Raw genomic sequence first — 18,148 nt, forward strand, 5'->3', positions numbered from 1 at the left:
TGTACTTGACGTCCACTTGACGTCTCCCACCCCGCTTTGAACGTGCTGCTGACTCCGTGTGAAATTTGGTTTGTGGAAAGGCAGCCGAAGCCTTGTTTTGCGGTGGCTTTTACCCTAGCTCGTCTGCCAGAAGAGGGATCGGTTCCAAATCCCGGTATCTGTCCCTAACCAAAAGGTCTTCTCTCCCGGACAGGTGGAGTGAAAGCACTGCCGTAAAACATTGGCAGAGGTTGCTTGTCGGGCACCGGCCGGAGTATGGCAATAGTTAGCCAAGCGCACGGCCCGCACGTGAGGTCGTCATGAGACCTGAGCGTGTTCGGCCACGGATTCAGGCTTGGCGCAGAGTGTCAGGGTGGCCGAGCGGTCTAAGGTGCTGCGTTAAGGTCGCAGTCTCCTCTGGAGGCGTGGGTTCGAATCCCACTTCTGACAATTGCTGCAGCGGGTAGTGCACGGGCCGTGGGGTCCGTGCTCGGGTCCTGTGTTTGGCGTAAGCAGCGGGTGCCCTGCGTGGGGGTTTTGCCAGCTGGTGGGTGAAATTGGAGGCTTTGCAGAAATGAGAAAATTTTTGCCGCAGGTGAACCTCAGCGATCCCGGTAGTCATGGCCGAGTGGTGAAGGCGACGGACTTGAAATCCGTTGGGGTTTCCCCGCGCAGGTTCGAATCCTGCTGACTACGTCCGCCGTGAGGTTTGAGATGCGTCGAGCGCCACCCGAAGTGGACCGGAGCCGCTGTGAGATAGGCGTGGAACGGGGCGGCGGTCTCCTTTTGATCACTGCACATAGGTGTTTGAACAGTGACCCACTGCCAACTCGTGTGGTCGACGACGCGTCTCGCTTTGGGGTCAGGCCCAGCTGACTTGTGAGCAGCTCGCGGCGTCCGGCGGAGACGCGTTCTTCAATCTCGACCCTGATGTGCATCGGATCCTGTCTGCTGACGTTCGGGACGGTGTGCTGGCACCGTGCGGAACTCCAGATTTGCACTCAAAGGTACTGAAACGGCTGCCCTGATGTTTCCCTACGTCAGGTAGAAGGCTCTCTAGTAAGTTTGAGGTTCTCTGTGCCATACGACGGGTGAAAACTGGTCATTGCAGTCAATTCTCGGGTTCATTTTACAACACTGGCTTTAGTCTGCAGCACTGCCCACAGACGGCTGTACATCCGGCGAATCACCGAGACGAGGCTGTTGAGCCGTTCACGTCGAACCTGAGGATTTTGCCTCACTGAAGCGTACACGTTTTGAAAGGAAGGGCACCGAAGCGTCTCCTGACATTTGTGCACGGCCGTCACGAGGCCCCATGGTGTACTGACACCGTGCGGAGCTCCAGTTTTGCACTCAAAGGTACTGAAACGGCTGCCCTGATGTTTCCCTACGTCAGTTAGAAGGCTCTCTAGTAAATTTGAGGTTCTCTGTGCCATACGACGGGTGAAAACTGGTCATTGCAGTCAATTCTCGGGTTCATTTTACAACACTGGCTTTAGTCTGCAGCACTGCCCACAGACGGCTGTACATCCGGCGAATCACCGAGACGAGGCTGTTGAGCCGTTCACGTCGAACCTGAGGATTTTGCCTCCCTGAAGCGTACACGTTTTGAAAGGAAGGGCACCGAAGCGTCTCCTGACATTTGTGCACGGCCGTCACGAGGCCCCATGTGTCGTCACGGCCACCCGGTTAAACTGATGTACTTGACGTCCACTTGACGTCTCCCACCCCGCTTTGAACGTGCTGCTGACTCCGTGTGAAATTTGGTTTGTGGAAAGGCAGCCGAAGCCTTGTTTTGCGGTGGCTTTTACCCTAGCTCGTCTGCCAGAAGAGGGATCGGTTCCAAATCCCGGTATCTGTCCCTAACCAAAAGGTCTTCTCTCCCGGACAGGTGGAGTGAAAGCACTGCCGTAAAACATTGGCAGAGGTTGCTTGTCGGGCACCGGCCGGAGTATGGCAATAGTTAGCCAAGCGCACGGCCCGCACGTGAGGTCGTCATGAGACCTGAGCGTGTTCGGCCACGGATTCAGGCTTGGCGCAGAGTGTCAGGGTGGCCGAGCGGTCTAAGGCGCTGCGTTAAGGTCGCAGTCTCCTCTGGAGGCGTGGGTTCGAATCCCACTTCTGACAATTGCTGCAGCGGGTAGTGCACGGGCCGTGGGGTCCGTGCTCGGGTCCTGTGTTTGGCGTAAGCAGCGGGTGCCCTGCGTGGGGGTTTTACCAGCTGGTGGGTGAAATTGGAGGCTTTGCAGAAATGAGAAAATTTTTGCGGCAGGTGAACCTCAGCGATCCCGGTAGTCATGGCCGAGTGGTGAAGGCGACGGACTTGAAATCCGTTGGGGTTTCCCCGCGCAGGTTCGAATCCTGCTGACTACGTCCGCCGTGAGGTTTGAGACGCGTCGAGCGCCACCCGAAGTGGACCGGAGCCGCTGTGAGATAGGCGTGGAACGGGGCGGCGGTCTCCTTTTGATCACTGCACATAGGTGTTTGAACAGTGACCCACTGCCAACTCGTGTGGTCGACGACGCGTCTCGCTTTGGGGTCAGGCCCAGCTGACTTGTGAGCAGCTCGCGGCGTCCGGCGGAGACGCGTTCTTCAATCTCGACCCTGATGTGCGTCGGATCCTGTCTGCTGACGTTCGGGACGGTGTGCTGGCACCGTGCGGAACTCCAGATTTGCACTCAAAGGTACTGAAACGGCTGCCCTGATGTTTCCCTACGTCAGGTAGAAGGCTCTCTAGTAAGTTTGAGGTTCTCTGTGCCATACGACGGGTGAAAACTGGTCATTGCAGTCAATTCTCGGGTTCATTTTACAACACTGGCTTTAGTCTGCAGCACTGCCCACAGACGGCTGTACATCCGGCGAATCACCGAGACGAGGCTGTTGAGCCGTTCACGTCGAACCTGAGGATTTTGCCTCCCTGAAGCGTACACGTTTTGAAAGGAAGGGCACCGAAGCGTCTCCTGACATTTGTGCACGGCCGTCACGAGGCCCCATGTGTCGTCACGGCCACCCGGTTAAACTGATGTACTTGACGTCCACTTGACGTCTCCCACCCCGCTTTGAACGTGCTGCTGACTCCGTGTGAAATTTGGTTTGTGGAAAGGCAGCCGAAGCCTTGTTTTGCGGTGGCTTTTACCCTAGCTCGTCTGCCAGAAGAGGGATCGGTTCCAAATCCCGGTATCTGTCCCTAACCAAAAGGTCTTCTCTCCCGGACAGGTGGAGTGAAAGCACTGCCGTAAAACATTGGCAGAGGTTGCTTGTCGGGCACCGGCCGGAGTATGGCAATAGTTAGCCAAGCGCACGGCCCGCACGTGAGGTCGTCATGAGACCTGAGCGTGTTCGGCCACGGATTCAGGCTTGGTGCAGAGTGTCAGGGTGGCCGAGCGGTCTAAGGCGCTGCGTTAAGGTCGCAGTCTCCTCTGGAGGCTTGGGTTCGAATCCCACTTCTGACAATTGCTGCAGGGGGTAGTGCACGGGCCGTGGGGTCCGTGCTCGGGTCCTGTGTTTGGCGTAAGCAGCGGGTGCCCTGCGTGGGGGTTTTGCCAGCTGGTGGGTGAAATTGGCGGCTTTGCAGAAATGAGAAAATTTTTGCCGCAGGTGAACCTCAGCGATCCCGGTAGTCATGGCCGAGTGGTGAAGGCAACGGACTTGAAATCCGTTGGGGTTTCCCCGCGCAGGTTCGAATCCTGCTGACTACGTCTTCCGTGAGGTTTGAGACGCGTCGAGCGCCACCTGAAGTGGACCGGAGCCGCTGTGAGATAGGCGTGGAACGGGGCGGCGGTCTCCTTTTGATCACTGCACATAGGTGTTTGAACAGTGACCCACTGCCAACTCGTGTGGTCGACGACGCGTCTCGCTTTGGGGTCAGGCCCAGCTGACTTGTGAGCAGCTCGCGGCGTCCGGCGGAGACGCGTTCTTCAATCTCGACCCTGATGTGCGTCGGATCCTGTCTGCTGACGTTCGGGACGGTGTGCTGGCACCGTGCGGAACTCCAGATTTGCACTCAAAGGTACTGAAACGGCTGCCTTGATGTTTCCCTACGTCAGGTAGAAGGCTCTCTAGTAAGTTTGAGGTTCTCTGTGCCATACGACGGGTGAAAACTGGTCATTGCAGTCAATTCTCGGGTTCATTTTACAACACTGGCTTTAGTCTGCAGCACTGCCCACAGACGGCTGTACATCCGGCGAATCACCGAGACGAGGCTGTTGAGCCGTTCACGTCGAACCTGAGGATTTTGCCTCCCTGAAGCGTACACGTTTTGAAAGGAAGGGCACCGAAGCGTCTCCTGACATTTGTGCACGGCCGTCACGAGGCCCCATGTGTCGTCACGGCCACCCGGTTAAACTGATGTACTTGACGTCCACTTGACGTCTCCCACCCCGCTTTGAACGTGCTGCTGACTCCGTGTGAAATTTGGTTTGTGGAAAGGCAGCCGAAGCCTTGTTTTGCGGTGGCTTTTACCCTAGCTCGTCTGCCAGAAGAGGGATCGGTTCCAAATCCCGGTATCTGTCCCTAACCAAAAGGTCTTCTCTCCCGGACAGGTGGAGTGAAAGCACTGCCGTAAAACATTGGCAGAGGTTGCTTGTCGGGCACCGGCCGGAGTATGGCAATAGTTAGCCAAGCGCACGGCCCGCACGTGAGGTCGTCATGAGACCTGAGCGTGTTCGGCCACGGATTCAGGCTTGGTGCAGAGTGTCAGGGTGGCTGAGTGGTCTAAGGCGCTGCGTTAAGGTCGCAGTCTCCTCTGGAGGCGTGGGTTCAAATCCCACTTCTGACAATTGCTGCAGCGGGTAGTGCACGGGCCGTGGGGTCCGTGCTCGGGTCCTGTGTTTGGCGTAAGCAGCGGGTGCCCTGCGTGGGGGTTTTGCCAGCTGGTGGGTGAAATTGGAGGCTTTGCAGAAATGAGAAAATTTTTGCCGCAGGTGAACCACAGCGATCCCGGTAGTCATGGCCGAGTGGTGAAGGCGACGGACTTGAATCCGTTGGGGTTTCCCCGCGCAGGTTCGAATCCTGCTGACTGCGTGAGGTTTGAGACGTGTCGAGCGCCACCCGAGGTGGACCGGAGCCGCTGTGAGATAGGCATGGAACGGGGCGGCGGTCTCCTTTTGATCACTGCACATAGGTGTTTGAACAGTGACCCACTGCCAACTCGTGTGGTCGACGACGCGTCTCGCTTTGGGGTCATGCCCAGCTGACTTGTGAGCAGCTCGCGGCGTCCGGCGGAGACGCGTTCTTCAATCTCGACCCTGATGTGCGTCGGATCCTGTCTGCTGACGTTCGGGACGGTGTGCTGGCACCGTGCCGAACTCCAGTTTTGCATTTTAATGAACTGAAACGGCTGCCTTGATGTTTCCCTACGTCACTCAGAAGGCTAACGAGTACAGTATGTTTGAGATTCTCTTTGCCATACGATGGGTGAAAACTGGTCATTGCAGTCAATTCTCGGGTTCATTTTACAACACTGGCTTTAGACTGCAGCACTGCCCACAGACGGCTGTACTTCCGGCGAATCACCGAGACGAGGCTGTTGTGCCGTTCATGTCGAACCTGAGGATTTTGCCTCCCTGACGCGTACACGTTTTGAAAGGAAGGGCACCGAAGCGTCTCCTGACATTTGTGCACGGCCGTCACGAGGCCCCATGGTGTACTGACACTGTGCGGAACTCCAGTTTTGCACTCAAAGGTACTGAAACGGCTGCCTTGATGTTTCCCTACGTCAGTTAGAAGGCTCTCTAGTAAGTTTGAGGTTCTCTTTGCCATACGACGGGTGAAAACTGGTCATTGCAGTCAATTCTCGGGTTCATTTTACAACACTGGCTTTAGTCTGCAGCACTGCCCATAGACGGCTGTACATCCGGCGAATCACCGAGACGAGGCTGTAGTGCCGTTCACGTCGAACCTGAGGATTTTGCCTCCCTGAAGCGTACACGTTTTGAAAGGAAGGGCACCGAAGCGTCTCCTGACATTTGTGCACGGCCGTCACGAGGCCCCATGGTGTACTGACACCGTGCGGAACTCCAGTTTTGCACTTAAAGGTACTGAAACGGCTGCCTTGATGTTTCCCTACGTCAGTTAGAAGGCTCTGTAGTAAGTTTGAGGTTCTCTTTGCCATACGACGGGTGAAAACTGGTCATTGCAGTCAATTCTCGGGTTCATTTTACAACACTGGCTTTAGTCTGCAGCACTGCCCATAGCCGGCTGTACATCTGGCGAATCCCCGAGACGAGGCTGTTGAGCCTTTCACGTCAAACCTGTGGATTTTGCCTCCCTGAAGCGTACACGTTTTGAAAGGAAGGGCACCGAACCGTCTCCTGACATTTGTGCATGGCCATCACGAGGCCCCATTTGTCGTCACGGCCACCCGGTTAAACCGATGTACTTGACGTCCACTTGACGTCTCCCACCCCGCTTTGAATGTGCTGCTGACTCCGTATGAAATTTGGCGTAGAGTCTGTGCTCTGGTCCTGTGTTTGGCGGATGCCCTGTGGGGGAGTTTTGCCAGCTGGTGGGTGAAATTGGAGGCTTCAGCAGGTGTGGCTTTGCCAAAATGAGAAAATTGCCTAGAGTACTGCAGTAGTTCCCCAAGCACATGGCTCCTCATGTTTGTGGAAGTGTGTCATGTAATGAGCCAGGAAGATTTCTGAGGACCTCTGAATAAGCATTGTTGATGCTCATCAGAGTGAAAAATTTGACAAACCGTCTCTATTGTTTTTGGACTCTACCAATCCACAGTCAGACAGATTGTGTATAAATGGATGAAATTTAAGACCTTTGTTACCCTTCCCAGGAGTGGTTGACCAACAAAGATCAGTCCCACAGCAAGGCGTGTAATTTTTGGCAAGGTCACAAAGGACCCGAGGGTAATTTCTAAGCAACTGAAGGCCTCTCTTTCATTGGCTAATGAATATTATTTCATGCATCCACCATCAGAGAACACTGAACAACAATGGTGTGCATTTCAGGGTTGCACGGAGAAAGCAACTTCTCTCCAAAAGAAAATTGCTGCTCGTCTTCAGTTTGCTATAGATCATGTGGACAAGCCATAAGACTATTGGAAAAATGTTTTGTGGACGGATGAGACCAAAATAAAACTTTTTGTGTTCAATGTGAAGTGTTATATTTGGAGATAGGAAAACACTGCATTCCAGCATGAAAACCTTATCCCATCTGTGAAACATTGTGGTGGTATTATCATGGTTAGGGCCTTTTTTGCTGCTTTTGTGCCAGGACGGCTTGCCATCATTAATGCAACAATGAATTCTGAATTATACCAGCGAATTCTAAAGGAAAATTACAGGACATCTGTCTATGAACTGAATCTCAAGAGAAGGTGGGTCATGCAGCAAGACAACGACCCTAAGCACACAAGTCGTTCTACCAACGAATGGTTAAAGAAGAATAAAGTTAATGCTTTGGAATTGGCCAAGTCAAACTCCTGTCCTTAATCCAATCTAAATGTTGTGGAAGGACCTGAAGCGAGCAGTTCATGTGAGGAAACCCACCAACATCCCAGAGTTGAAGCTGTTCTGTACTGAGGAATTGGTTAAAATTCCTCCAAGCCGGTGTGCAGGACTGATCAACAGTTATCGGAAATGTTTAGTTGCAGTTATTGCTGCACAAGGGGGTCACACCAGATACTGAAAGCAAAGGTTCACATACTATTGCCACTCACAGATATGTAATATTGGATCATTTTCCTCGATAAATAATTGGCCAAGTATAATATTTTTGTCTCATTTGTTTAACTGTGTTCTCTTTGTCTACTTTTCGGTCCTGTGAAAAACCGATGATGTTTTAGGGTAATATTTATGCAGAAATATAGAAAATTTTAAAGGGTTCACAAACTTTCAAGCACAACTGTATATAAATGAGGGAATATCTTGGAAGAAAGTTTGTCCCTCCAGTACAGTTCCACCGACTTGGCAAGGAGCACTCAAATATTCTCAAGTCTGATGCTGGCCTCCCTGTTAAGACACTTAATTTTGGTTTTAATTTGTCACCCATCTGCACCATAGCCTTTCATACCTTGTTGTTTGATTCTGTAATTTGGTCACCTCTCCACTTTCTACCTGCTGTTCCTGCTCCTTGCCTATGACCTGCAACAGCTGTTCCTCCTCCCTACCTATCTCCTGGTGCAGCTGTTTCTGCTGAGTTACAGACACAAGAAATTATTTCCAAATAAAAATACTTTCATTCATGTTGTAGTGAATTAGAAATTAAAATGGCATTTGAACCATTTATAGTCCTAATTGATTTATAATTCTAATTAAAGTCGGACAGCTTATTTTTTCTTTCTGTAGTTTTTTTTCATTCACCTCTCCACTGCCTATCAATCTTTTGACTTATGTGTTGAGTGAAGAAGTACAGTAGTAGACTGACTGTGCATTTTTGAAAGAACATGTAAAAAAAAAGGCATCTTTCAGTTAGTGTGGCAGCAGGGGCATGGTCAAGCGTTGGTCTGTGACTGGAGGGCGGAGTCAGGGAAGGTAAGTGGCAGAATCACTACACCTGATGTCAATTAACCTGTGTTTGTGTGTCTTCCCCAGTGACCATGCCCTATATAAGGAGAGAGAGAGCAGAGGAAGGGAGCTCTCTCCCCAACCAGACGACTAATGTGTGTGTGCGTGGCTGTGCGACTGGGAGATTGTGTTCGACTGAAAAGTGTCACAATAAAGAGTTTTGACAACTCAGTTCTGGCCTGCCATACTTCTGTGCTCCACCCACCCGCTCAAAGTCCTGCAGTGGTGCCGAAACCCGGGAAAGGAGCACAGAGGAAAACAGCCCCATGGAGTTCTCCCTCTTCACGGACCTGATCCATGCCCTCGCTATGGCCCAACAGAGCCAGCACCAGGCGCTGGTCACCCTCCGAAAGGAGCAAGCACAAAGGTTTGAGGCCCTGGTGCTAGCGCAACAGGAAGATCATCAGGCGTTCCGGCACCTCCTCGCTCCGGCGGGGTCCACCACCTCCACCACCGTGGGCCCTCCCCACCTCACCCTAATGAAGATGGGCCTGCACAATGACCCCGAGGCCTTCCGAGCGCTCTTCGAGCAAGCAGCAGAAGCCTGGGGCTGGCCGCTGGAACAGCGCGCGGCGTGCCTCCTCCCCCTGCTAATGGGCGAGGCACAGCTGGCCGCACTACAGCTCCCCACCAACAGCCGGCTGGTCTACACGGACCTGCGCCGGGCCGTCCTCCAGCGTGTGGGGTGCACCCCAGAACAACAACGCAAGTGCTTCTGTGCTCTACGCCCAGAGGAGGTCGGCCGCCCGTTCGCATTTGGCCAGCCACTCCGGGATGCCTGCCAGTGGTGGCTGAGGGCTGACAACCATGACGCCGAGGGAATTGTAGATCTGGTGGCACTGGAGCAGTTCATCGCCCGACTTCCCGAAGGGACCACGGAGTGGGTCCAGTGCCATCACCCAGCGTTGCTGGATCAGGCCATCGAGTTGGCGGAGGATCATTTGGTGGCTGTTCCCAAGGCAGAATCGCAGATCTCCTCTTCTCCTCTCTCTCTCTCCCCTTCTGTGTCTTGTCCTCGCCCCGTTACCCCACCGCAGAGGCGTGGGCCGGCCCTACCCCAGCCGGCCCGCCACACCCGCGGTGCCCTCCCGTCTCCCGCTTCCGTGTCTGTCTCTCCCCCCCCTCAGGTGAGTGAGCCCCAGAGCGCCGGTGCAGAGAGAAAGCCTGGGCCGGTTTGCTGGTGTTGCGGGGAGCCGGGGCACCTCCAGCATCAGTGTTCGGCAATGGAGGTGGGCGCGGTGGTCTGGACCCCCGACACGCCAGGTACCGCCCTCGATCAGGCCGGAGTGTATCGCATACCGGTGAGTATCCAAGGGGATACGTATCAGGCTTTGGTGGACTCCGGCTGTAATTAGACCTCAATCCACCAAAGTCTGGTGCAAGACGAGGCATTGGGGAGAGCACAATTGGTGAAGGTGTTGTGTGTGCACAGGGATGTTCACGACTACCCTTTAGTGTCGGTCCACATTCTATTTCGAGGGTAAAAATTTAGTGTAAAGGCGGCGGGTAATCCTCACCTTACCCACTCGATAATTTTGGGGACTGATTGGCCGGGATTTCGGGAGTTAATGACTCATTTAGTGAAGAGTGGGTCCTGCCATAGTTCAGCAGGGGGAGGTCCCGGTGTGGCATTGGCAGGAGCAGCTGTCACAGAGCCATCTACGTCATCTCCGCGTCAGAGTGAGGAGCAGCAGGCTCCTCCTCCCTCTCTCGGGGAATCCCTTGTGGATTTCCCGTTTGAGCAGTCACGAGACGAGACTCTGCGGCATGCATTTGACCAAGTGAGAGTAATCGATGGTCAAATGCTCCAGCCAAATGCCACACCGTCCTTCCCCTATTTCTCTATTATGAAGGATAGATTCTACTGAGTGACACAGGACACTCAGACTAAAGAGCAGATCACGCAGCTTTTGATCCCAAAGAGCCACCGGGAATTGGTATTCCAGGTGGCTCACTTTAATCCCATGCCTGGACACTTGGGGCAGGATAAGACACTAGCCCGAATAATGTCCCGGTTCTATTGGCCAGGGATTCGCGGCGATGTCCGTAGGTGGTGTACAGCATGCCGTGAATGCCAATTAGTAAATCCAGCGGCCATTCCAAAAGCACCTTTGCGCCCTCTACCATTAATCGAGACCCCGTTCGAAAGAATTGGGATGGATTTCATCGGGCCATTAGATCGGTCAACACGAGGGTATCGCTTTATTTTAGTTTTGGTGGACTATGCAATACGATACCCGGAAGCAGTGCCTCTTCACAATATCTCAGCATGCAGTATTGCGGAAGCACTCTTTCACGTCATCTCCTGAGTCGGAATCCCCAAAGAGATTCTGACTGATCAAGGCACTACGTTTATGTCACGCACACTGCGCGAACTGTATGGGTTATTGGGAATTAAGCCGATCCACACCAGCGTTTATCAGCCACAAACAGACAGTTTAGTCGAACAGTTCAATTGCACCCTCAAGAACATAATTAAAAAGTTTGTACGCGAGGACGCACGCAATTGGGATAAATGGTTCGAACCCCTGTTATTCACAGTGCAAGAGGTCCTACAAGCCTCCACGGGGTTCTCCCCATTCGAATTATTATATGGGCGTAAGCTGCGCGGCATCCTAGATGTACTGCAGGAAAATTGGGAGGAGGGACCTTCACCGAGGAAAAACAAAATTCAATACGTTATTGACCTGCGCGCAAAACTCCACACACCTAACCCAAGAGAATTTGCGGCAGGCCAAAGAACAGCAAATTCGCCTGTACGACAGGGGTACGCACCTTAGGGAGTTTGCACCGGGAGATAAAGTATTCGTACTGTTGCCCACATTGAGCTTCAAACTGATTGCCAAGTGGCAAGGACCCTTTGAGGTCATACAGCGAGTCGGGGACATTGACTATGAGGTGAGGCGAATGGACAAGGGTGGGGCGCTACAGATTTACCACCTCAATCTGCTCAAACTCTGGAATGAGGAGGTCCCTGTGGCATTGGTGTCGTTGGTTCTGGAGAAGGCGGAGCTGGAGCCGGAGGTTCAAAAGGGAACATTGACATCGCTTACCACTCCGGTCCCCTGTGGAGACCACCTCTCTCCGACCGAACTCATGGAGGTTGCCCAGTTTTCAGACCAAATTTTCGGACGTGTTCTTGCCCCTGCCCGGCCGCACCCACCTCATAGAACACCACATTGAGACGCCTCCGGGGGTGGTATTGCGCAGCCGCCCTTACAGGCTACCTGAACACAAGAAGAAGGTGGTTTGGGAAGAACTCGAGGCCATCCTCGAAATGGGCATCGTCGAGGAGTCCCACAGTGACTGGAGCAGCCCGGTGGTCTTGGTTCCCAAGGCCGACGGGTCGGTCCGGTTCTGTGTGGACTACAGAAAAGTCAACACAGTGTCTAAATTCGATGCGTACCCAGTGCCTCATATTGATGAGTTGCTGGATCAACTAGGCACGGCTCGCTTTTATTCGACACTGGATTTGACAAAGGGTTATTGGCAGATCCCCTTGACTCCACTATCCCGAGAAAAAACGGCTTTTTCCACACCGTTTGGCTTACACCAATTTGTCACATTTCCTTTTGGGCTGTTTGGGGCGCCCGCTACGTTCCAGTGGCTTATGGACAGGGTCCTCTGCCCCCACGCCACCTATGCGGCCGCATACTTAGACGACATCATAATCTATAGTAATGACTGGCCCCGGCATCTGCAACACCTGAGGGCTGTCCTTGGGTCGCTGAGGCAAGCATGTCTCACAGCCAACCCGAAGAAGTGTGCGATTGGGCGGGTGGAAGTACGGTAACTGGGCTTCCACTTGGGCAATGGGCAGGTGCGTCCACAAATTAATAAGACAGCAGTGATTGCGGCCTGCCTAAGACCAGAAAGGGGGTGAGACAGTTTCTGGGGCTGGCTGGCTACTATCGTAGGTTTATACCTAATTATTCGGACGTCATCAGCCCGCTGACTGATCTCACTAAAATGGGGGCACCAAATCTGGTCCAGTGGACGGAGCAATGCCAGCGGGCTTTCTCTGAGGTGAAGGCTGCACTGTGTAGGGGGCCACTGTTACACTCCCCTGACTTTTCTCTCCCCTTTATGTTGCAGACAGACATGTCGGACAGGGGGCTGGGGGCTGTTCTGTCCCAGGAGGTGGAGGGGGAGGATCGCCCCATGCTGTACATCAGCAGGAAGCTGTCGGTGTGTGAGGGGTGCTACAGCACGATAGAGAAGGAGTGCCTAGCCATCAAGTGGGTGGTCCTCACCCTACGCTACTACCTGCTGGGACACCCTTTCACCCTCTGTTCGGACCACGCGCCCCTCCAGTGGCTCCACCGCATGAAGGATGCCAAAGTGCGGATCACCCGTTGGTATCTGGCACTCCAGCCCTTTAACTTCAAGGTGATCCACAGGCCGGGGGCGCAGATGGTCGTGGCGGACTTCCTCTCCCGTCAAGGTGAGGGGAGTCGGCTGCAGGCCAGATGGCTGCCCGGCCTGAGTCGGGCGGTGGGGGTATGTGGCAGCAGGGGCATGGTCAAGCGTTGGTCTGTGACCGGAGGGCGGAGTCAGGGAAGGTAAATGGCAGAATCACTACACCTGATGTCAATTAACCTGTGTTTGTGTGTCTTCCTCAGTGACCGCACCCTATATAAGGAGAGAGAGAGAGCAGAGGAAGGGAGCTCTCTCCCCAACCAGATGACTAATGTGTTTGTGCGTGTCTGTGCGACTGGGAGATTGTGTTCGACTGAAAAGTGTCACAATAAAGAGTTTTGACAACTCAGGTCTGGCCTGCTGTACTTCTGTGCTCCACCCACCCGCTCAAAGTCCTACAGTTAGCTAGCCATATACAGTGGTGCTTGAAAGTTTGTGAACTCTTTAGAATTTTCTATATTTCTGCATAAATATGAGCTAAAACATCATCAGATTTTCACATAAGTCCTAAAAGTAGATAAAGAGAACCCAGTTAAACAAACAAGACAAAAATATTCTACTTGGTCATTTATTTATTGAGGAAAATTATCCAATATTACGTATCTGTGAGGGGCGGCACGGTGGTGTAGTGGTTAGCGCTGTCGCCTCACAGCAAGAAGGTCCTGGGTTTGAGCCCCGGGGCCGGCGAGGGCCTTTCTGTGTGGAGTTTGCATGTTCTCCCCGTGTCCGCGTGGGTTTCCCCCACAGTCCAAAGACATGCAGGTTAGGTTGACTGGTGATTCTAAATTGACCGTAGGTGTGAGTGTGAATGGTTGTCTGTGTCTATGTGTCAGCCCTGTGATGACCTGGCGACTTGTCCAGGGTGTACCCCGCCTTTCGCCCATAGTCAGCTGGGATAGGCTCCAGCTTGCCTGCGACCCTGTAGAAGGATAAAGCGGCTAGAGATAATGAGATGAGACGTATCTGTGAGTGGCAAAAGTATGTGAAACTTTGCTTTCAGTATCTGGTGTGACCCCCTTGTGCAGCAATAACTGCAACTGAACATTTCCGATAACTGTTGATCAGTCCTGCACACCAGCTTGGAGGAATTTTAGCCCATTCCTCAGTACAGAACAGCTTCAACTCTGGGATGTTGGTGGGTTTCCTCACATGAACTGCTCACTTCAGGTCCTTCCACAACATTTCGATTGGATTAAGGTCAGGAGTTTGACTTGACCAATTCCAAAACATTCACTTTATTCTTCTTTAACCATTCTTTGGTAGAACGACTTGTGTGCTTAGGGTCATTGTCTTGCTGCATGACCCACCTTCTCTTGAGATTCAGTTCATGGACAGATGTCCTGACATTTTCCTTTAGAATTCGCTGGTATAATTCAGAATTCATTGTTCCATCAATGATAGCAAGCAATCCTGGCCTAGACGCAGCAAAACAGGCCCAAACCATGATACTACCACCACCATGTTTCACAGATAGGATAAGGTTCTTATGCTGGAATGTAGTGTTTCCTTTCTCCAAACATAACACTTCTCATTTTAACCAAAAAGTTCTATTTTGGTCTCATCCGTCCACAAAACATTCTTCCAATCGTCTTCTGGCTTGTCCACATGATCTTTAGCAAACTGCAGACGAGCAGCAATGTTCTTTTTGGAGAGTAGTGGCTTTCTCCTTGCAACCCTGCCATGCACACATCTGTTGTTCGGTGTTCTCCTGATTGTGGACTCATGAACATTAACATCAGCCAATGAGAGAGAGGCCTTCAGTTGCTTAGAAGTTACCCTGGGGTCCTTTGTGACCTCGCCGACTATTACACACCTTGCTCTTGGAGTGATCTTTGTTTCTTTACCACTCCTGGGGAAGGTATCAATGCTCTTGAATTTCCTCCATTTGTACACAATCTGTCTGACTGTGGATTGGTGGAGTCCAAACTCTTTAGAGATGGTTTTGTAGCCTTTTCCAGCCTGATGAGCATCAACAATGCTTTTTCTGAGGTCCTCAGAAATCTCCTTTGTTCATGCCATGATACACTTCCACAAACATGTGTTGTGATGATCAGACTTTGATAGAGCCCTGTTCTTTAAATAAAACAGGGTGCCCACTCACACCTGACTGTCATCCCATTGATTGAAAACACTTGACTCTAATTTCACCTTCAAATTAACTGCTAATCCTAGAGGTTCATATACTTTTTGCCACTCATAGATATGTAATATTGGATCATTTTCCTCAATAAATAAATGAGCAAGTATAATCTCATCTCATCTCATTATCTCTAGCCGCTTTATCCTTCTACAGGGTTGCAGGCAAGCTGGAGCCTATCCCAGCTGACTACGGGCGAAAGGCGGGGTACACCCTGGACAAGTCGCCAGGTCATCACAGGGCTGACACATAGACACAGACAACCATTCACACTCACATTCACACCTACGGTCAATTTAGAGTCACCAGTTAACCTAACCTGCATGTCTTTGGACTGTGGGGGAAACCGGAGCACCCGGAGGAAACCCACGCGGACACGGGGAGAACATGCAAACTCCACACAGAAAGGCCCTCGCCAGCCCCGGGGCTCGAACCCAGGACCTTCTTGCTGTGAGGCGACAGCGCTAACCACTACACCACCGTGCCGCCCAGCAAGTATAATATTTTGTCTCATTTGTTTAACTGGGTTCTCTTTATCTACTTTTAGGACTTGTGTGAAAATCTGATGATGTTTTAGCTCATATTTATGCAGAAATATAGAACATTCTAAAGCAGGGGTGGCCAACCAGTTGGAGACCAAGAGCCACATTTTTTACTGTATTACCGCAAAGAGCCACATCATACACATGGGCACACGAACATCACCCATCTCTTCCTCTCTCTCTCTCTCTCTCTCTCTCACACACACACACACACACCTCTGCTCAGCCAGATTAATAGTAAATGTCACACACCAACATATTTACTCCTACAGTACTAAGACCACAGGCTGAGGCCAGTCATTTTTAACAATGAACATTGTGTGCACTTACTATGCCTGCTGCTTAGTGGGACTCATGGCATTACCAAAAAAAAAGCCACACCATACACATGACCGCACATGAACATCACCCCCCCCCTCGCTCTCTCTCTCTCTCTCTCTCACAGACACACACGCACACGCTCACGCACCTCTGCTCAGCCAGATTAATAGTAAATGTCACACGCCAACATGAGAGAAATTTACTCCTTCAGTCAGTACTAATACCACAGGCCAGTCATTTACAGCAATCAATATTGTGTGCACTTACTATGCATGTTGCTTAGTGGGACTTCTGACATTCCTTGCCTTGAACAATCCTCTTCAAATCTGGCTTGTATTCCGTCGTTGCCACTCGAAGCAGTTCATTCACATGGGTTTCAGTCAGAACAGAACGATGCTTTGACTTCACATGTTTCATGGTAGAGAACACAGACTCGCAGACGTATGTTGACCCAAACATTGACAGTATCTTAAGCGCAGCCCGTTTCACATTCGGGTATTTTTCCAATGGCACACTTTTCCAAAACTCAATGGTGCCTTCCCTCAAAACAGGTTTCAGTTGGTCTTCCTCACAAAGATCGATCATCTCCAACTCAGCCGCAGCCTCATCTGTGACAAGCAGGGCTTTCAAACAGTCCATCTCCGCATTGAATGGGTCGACGAGGAACGTAACCTGTGGCCTTTTCAGTTGTATATCACGGAACCGGGTTACAAAGCTTTCGTGCAGGTTTTCAATTAGTGTTGCATATCTGGCTCCTTGCTTATTCAGGGAGGCGGGAAGCTTTGAAATGAGCTAATGACAACTGACATATAAGGCAGAATGGCTTGCCATTACATTCAACAAAAAAGTATAAACTCTCCCACTCTGTTAAAAATGTCCTATGTTCGTCTTCATATTTTCGTTTTGCTGTGCATTTTTTCATTGCCATTTTGAGAGGCTACTTGACACAAGATACACCTTGCCCAAAAACTTAGCGATTATCTCACGCACATGCGCATTTGACATGACCTGAAAATACCGTAATATACCCAAGCAAAGCGAAGATGCATTTGACGAAAATACCATACTGAACTCAAGCAAAGTGCACACGCACATAAAAAAAAACACAAACACAAACTTCGATATGAACGTAAGAGCCGCATGACACCGGGCAAAGAGCCGCATGCGGCTCGCGAGCCGCGGGTTGGCCACCCAAGTTCTAAAGGGTTCACAAACTTTCAAGCACCGCTGTAAAATATTTACAAAGTGATATCATATTCCAACATGATCTCACTATGAATGTTCGTCACATCACGTTAGCTAACTTAATGGCATGTGGGAGGGTGAGTTTCTCCATGGCTGATTTTAGGTGATGTTTATGTGTTGTTAGTTATGTACATGTTTTCCTTTGGAGCTGTGGTAGTTTTGTGGATGTCCATATTTATGTTGATAGCTTTGATTGTATGACATGCATGTAGATGTGTTTTTAATATTTCTGTAAGATGAAATGTGTATTTTTGTGTTAGTGTGTATTTAACGTGCTTATGTACAGTAAGTTTGGCCTGTTGGAATCAGAATTATTATAGTTTTGAAACTTTCATTAGTTTTTATTTTTGTTTAGGCTTTCAGTTTTTTTTTAATTCAATTTAGAAGAAGAACAACTTTATTCATCACATGTACACTTGTGAAATTCCTCTCTGCATTTAACTCATCTGAAGCAGTGAACGCACACAAACCCAGAGCAGTAGGCAGCCATGCTAACTGCTCCCAGGGAGCAGTTGAGGGGTAGGTGCCCCACTCCTACCCCTCAACCGAAGGTTGCCCCATGTTAACCTAACCTCATGTCTTTGAACTGTGGGGGAAACCGAAGCACCCAGAGGAAACCCACACAGACTTGAATTTAATTTTTCACCTAATATGCCTCATGATAGGTGTGCATGATGAAAGTGCTAATTTCAGGTGCCCATTTCCTATGCAGGTGTGTTTTTCCCTGCTTTGGTTGTGTTGAAGAACCCCTGAAACAACTTCAGATGGTTGGGTCTGATGTCCTGACCCACTGCTCAGTTAAGCAACCATTGCAGTAGCTGGTGCTGGTTTCGTCACTGATGACCAAGGGAGACTATTACCCCATTTACACGTAGTCGGATATCTATGAAGACGCATATTTATTTATGCAATTGCACCTCTCATTTACACGTAAACGGAGGTTTCAGTCACTGAAAACGGATCTCTTTGAAAACTCCCGGCAAAGT

At 51.0% G+C, this 18,148-nt stretch overlaps 7 non-coding genes across 7 annotated transcripts; all 7 read left to right on the plus strand.

Annotated features, from left to right (window-relative positions):
• Positions 1–346: 346 nt before the first annotated feature.
• trnal-aag (transfer RNA leucine (anticodon AAG)) lies at positions 347–429 on the plus strand. Its single transcript has one exon. It is a non-coding gene; the product is annotated as a tRNA-Leu (tRNA).
• A 164-nt stretch (positions 430–593) lies between these two features.
• On the plus strand, positions 594–675 carry trnas-uga (transfer RNA serine (anticodon UGA)). The gene has a single exon. It is a non-coding gene; the product is annotated as a tRNA-Ser (tRNA).
• Positions 676–2,023: 1,348 nt separating this feature from the next.
• Positions 2,024–2,106, plus strand: trnal-aag (transfer RNA leucine (anticodon AAG)). Its single transcript has one exon. It is a non-coding gene; the product is annotated as a tRNA-Leu (tRNA).
• A 164-nt stretch (positions 2,107–2,270) lies between these two features.
• trnas-uga (transfer RNA serine (anticodon UGA)) lies at positions 2,271–2,352 on the plus strand. Its single transcript has one exon. It is a non-coding gene; the product is annotated as a tRNA-Ser (tRNA).
• Positions 2,353–3,348: 996 nt separating this feature from the next.
• On the plus strand, positions 3,349–3,431 carry trnal-aag (transfer RNA leucine (anticodon AAG)). Its single transcript has one exon. It is a non-coding gene; the product is annotated as a tRNA-Leu (tRNA).
• Positions 3,432–3,595: 164 nt separating this feature from the next.
• trnas-uga (transfer RNA serine (anticodon UGA)) lies at positions 3,596–3,677 on the plus strand. Its single transcript has one exon. It is a non-coding gene; the product is annotated as a tRNA-Ser (tRNA).
• Positions 3,678–4,673: 996 nt separating this feature from the next.
• Positions 4,674–4,756, plus strand: trnal-aag (transfer RNA leucine (anticodon AAG)). Its single transcript has one exon. It is a non-coding gene; the product is annotated as a tRNA-Leu (tRNA).
• The last annotated feature ends 13,392 nt before the right edge of the window (positions 4,757–18,148 follow it).

This window comes from Neoarius graeffei, chromosome 9, assembly GCF_027579695.1.
Source record: "Neoarius graeffei isolate fNeoGra1 chromosome 9, fNeoGra1.pri, whole genome shotgun sequence".
NCBI lineage: Eukaryota > Metazoa > Chordata > Actinopteri > Siluriformes > Ariidae > Neoarius > Neoarius graeffei.